The sequence below is a fragment of the Bubalus kerabau genome, chromosome 8 (assembly GCF_029407905.1).
Source record: "Bubalus kerabau isolate K-KA32 ecotype Philippines breed swamp buffalo chromosome 8, PCC_UOA_SB_1v2, whole genome shotgun sequence".
Lineage (NCBI taxonomy): Eukaryota > Metazoa > Chordata > Mammalia > Artiodactyla > Bovidae > Bubalus > Bubalus kerabau.
The window spans coordinates 51,880,608-51,884,471 of NC_073631.1; positions in this window are offsets into that span (position 1 = coordinate 51,880,608).

Consider the following 3,864-nt stretch of genomic DNA (forward strand, 5'->3'; position numbering starts at 1 on the left):
ATATTTTTAAAATATGCCTCTTGCACATTTCCTTTGTTTCTGTGCCCTGTATTCCTTTCATATTCTCACCAAATGAATGTGTCATCATGGAAACTTTATTTGCAGGGAAGAGATCAATGTTGCCTTTAAAAAAAAAATGGGGGCAGGAGATACTTCTGTGTCTCACCACAGTTGCCATAATCGAAAGACCCTGGGAGGAAGTTGGTGATGGTAGCCTGGGGAGGGGAGGGGTGAGCAGGGGCAGATCTCTGGAGAGCCTGCCTGTTCCACCTCAACTGACGCTGCTCCACCTTCTCTGGCCACACTTTCCCTCACTCTACCCCCTCTCCTCGTCCCTGCCTTTCATTCTTATTCACTCAATTGCATGTGTTAGTTTCTCAGCCATCTCAGACTCTCTGCAACCCTATGGACTGTAGCCCACCAGGCTTTTCTGTCCATGGAATTTTCCAGGCAAGAATACTAGAGTGGGTAGGCATTCCCTTCTCCAGTGGACCTTCTCCACCCAGGGATTGAATCTGGGTTTCCCACATTGCAGGCAGCTTCTTTACCATCTGAGCCACCAGGGAAACCCCTGTATGTGCAAAGGAAGACCTCAATTAATTTTTGTTACAGGAACAAAAGAACTTGGATTTTGAGGCTCTGCTTATTTTTGGGGGCTCCAAAATCACTGCAGATGGTGACTGCAGCCATGAAATTAAAAGACGCTTACTCCTTGGAAGGAAAGTTATGACCAACCTAGATAGCATATTCAAAAGCAGAGACATTACTTTGCCAACAAAGGTTCGTCTAGTCAAGGCTATCGTTTTTCCTGTGGTCATGTATGGATGTGAGAGTTGGACTGTGAAGAAGGCTGAGAGCTGAAGAATTGATGCTTTTGAACTGTGGTGTTGGAGAAGACTCTTGAGAGTCCCTTGGACTGCAAGGAGATCCAACCAGTCCATCCTGAAGGAGATCAGCCCTGGGATTTCTTTGGAAGGAATGATGCTAAAGCTGAAACTCCAGTACTTTGGCCACCTCATGCGAAGACTTGACTCATTGGAAAAGACTCTGATGCTGGGAGGGATTGGGGGCAGGAGGAGAAGGGGATGACAGAGGATGAGATGGCTGGATGGCATCACTGACTCTATGGACGTGAGTTTGGGTGAACTCCGGGAGTTGGTGATGGACAGGGAGGCCTGGCATGCTGCAATTCATGGGGTCGCAAAGAGTCGGACACGACTGAGCAACTGAACTGAACTGATACAAAGATTACATTTGTGTGTGCGTGCCAGCCAGAAAGCCAGAATAGAGTGAGGTTTATAGCTAAAATAAATAAATAAATTTTCGCCCCTGTAAACAAAAATATTACAGACTAAGGGAAGAGACATTGCGTTCTTCCCCCCCCCCCCCCACTAAACTTTTCTGTCAGGGAAAGTCTTGGAAGTTTTGGCTCTAACTAACTATTCTGTGGAAGATTAATAAAGGGCAAAGACACATATCACAAACCCACATCTGGTACATTCCTTATGAAGCACAGACTGAACTGGGGGCAGGAATGCAAGAAGCTGAGCCCTGAACCTAGCAACACACAAAGGTTCTAGATTTTAACAGACACACAGGGAAAGAATGTACAGTCATTTTAAACACCCCCTCTACACCACCACCATCACACTTGTCCCAGCATTAATCAACCACCAACCTAGATTCAAACACAGGAGGAAAACACTCAGAAGGAAAGGGGAATGTTGACATGACACAAAGGATAGGAATGTAGAAGCTGCTAAGTCAATTTTAACCACTGATCTCCAGATATATGTGGACAGCAGTAATACTCATCAGGGTTGGAGACAGAACATCTATCAATTTAGAGACAATGCTGAGGGGGTTTTGAGGGCAGGGCAGGGCAGGGCAGGGCAGGGCAGGGCTCCTCTCTGTACGTGGCCTTTGCAGCAAAAGAATACCGAACTGGAAACTACTGCAAACTTCTCCATTAGAAAGCATGTGTGTACCTAAGATCGAGTAACCAGGAGAAGCCTCTTGTTCATGGAGTACTGGATACATAGGAATAATTCCCCAAGGCCTGCAGCTGTTGCTTCCTGAATCATTTTGAAGTCTATTATTTTGGGCATACCAAAAGGAACATTGGTCCTTAAGTGATTAACCACAAACCCCCCTGATCCCTGACTCTAGCCATAATTCTTCCCTTCTTGCTTTAATCTAAAATGGTTCATCCAGATTAAGGCCAAAGACTTTCTAAACTTTCATTTAAAATTAAAAAAATAAAAATCCAGGCACATTAACCCATTAACACTCATTGGCTCTGGTTAGTTTATCACATTTCCACAGTGGAATATGGTCCAGAAGGTAAGGTAGGCAGGGAGGAATAGGAAAGTAGGGGGAGACGAGGTTGGGAGGGGAAAGATTCCCAGTTCACCCACATTTCAGCCTGATAAGGGAGGCAAACACATCTCCTTTTTATAGTGGAGGCAATTGAGGCTCATAGAGTCTCGTGAATTGGCTGACACCATGGCTTTAGTGAGTCCTGGAGCCCAGGACACTGGTCTTTCCATCATGTTGCTTCCCCCTGAGACTTGCTTGGTTTGTCCTGAGAATTTCAGAGAAATGCCCTCATCAATGAGGATAGCTCAGGAACCCCATAAAGCCTAAGAAACGTTAGTTTTCCTTTGGACTTTGCAGTTCCTGAGCTGTGAATTCCCACCTGGCAACTGAGAAAGTAAATATATATCATCTAGGGGGAAATGGTTGATAGTATAAGTTATAACAATCTATTTAGTATTCATTCAACACATATTTCAGAGAAGGCAATGGCACCCCATTCCAGTACTCTTGCCTGGAAAATCCCATGGGCAGAGGAGCCTGGTAGACTACAGTTCATGGGGTCGCTAAGAGTCAGACATGACTGAGCGACTTCACTTTCACTCTTCACTTTCATGCACTGGAGAAGGAAATGGCAACCCACTCCAGTGTCCTTGCCTGGAGAATCCCAGGGACGGCGGAGCCTAGTGGGCCACCATCTACGGGGTTGCACAGAGTCAGACACAACTGAAGCGACTTAGCAGCAGCAGCAACACATATTTATTGATTTCAAAGGATCATTTCCTACTTAAACCACAGTCCAAGATTCAGAGGTTGATTTCTTCTCTGGTAATTATGGGCCAAATGTTTAAATTGTAGGCTTATATAGTAACTACATGTGCCAGGCACATGCGCCAGGGGGATACAATAATCAGTAAAAATGAGGAAACACATGCAATAAACAAAACGTATAGCATTTACCGTATGGCAGATGGGGATCAGCACCATGGAGGAAAGGGGAACACAGAAGCTGGATGGGAAAGATGATGGGTGTGATATTAAGTAGTTGGGATGAACCTATTGATATGATAAATTATGAGCCAAGTCTCTAAGGAGATGAAGGAGTAAACCATGAGGATATATGGGAAGAGTGTTCTGGGCAGAGAGAATGTCAGATACCAAGACCCCACTCTAAAACACTAATGACACATGTTTAAGAAAACCCCAAGTAAAAAAGTTGTTCGGTGGTTTCTGCAGACATAGATTTTGATTCAGGGGGATAAATATGTAGTTACTATATGAGCCCAATTTAAACATTTGGCTCATAATTACCAGAGAAGAAATCAACCTCTGAATCTTGGACTGTGGTTGAAGTAGGAAATGATCCTTTGAAATCACTTTTTCATTAGGAAAAGCTTTAACTTATCAGTTAGTAATTTATTGAGTTTGAGAAGGTTTTTGCATCACATATTGATCAAACCTGATCCTTTCCTATTGTGTTTGAGTTCTCGCTGTGGTGTTGCACAGAGCAAAGGTACATTGTGAACACATGCTCATCATCATAATGGT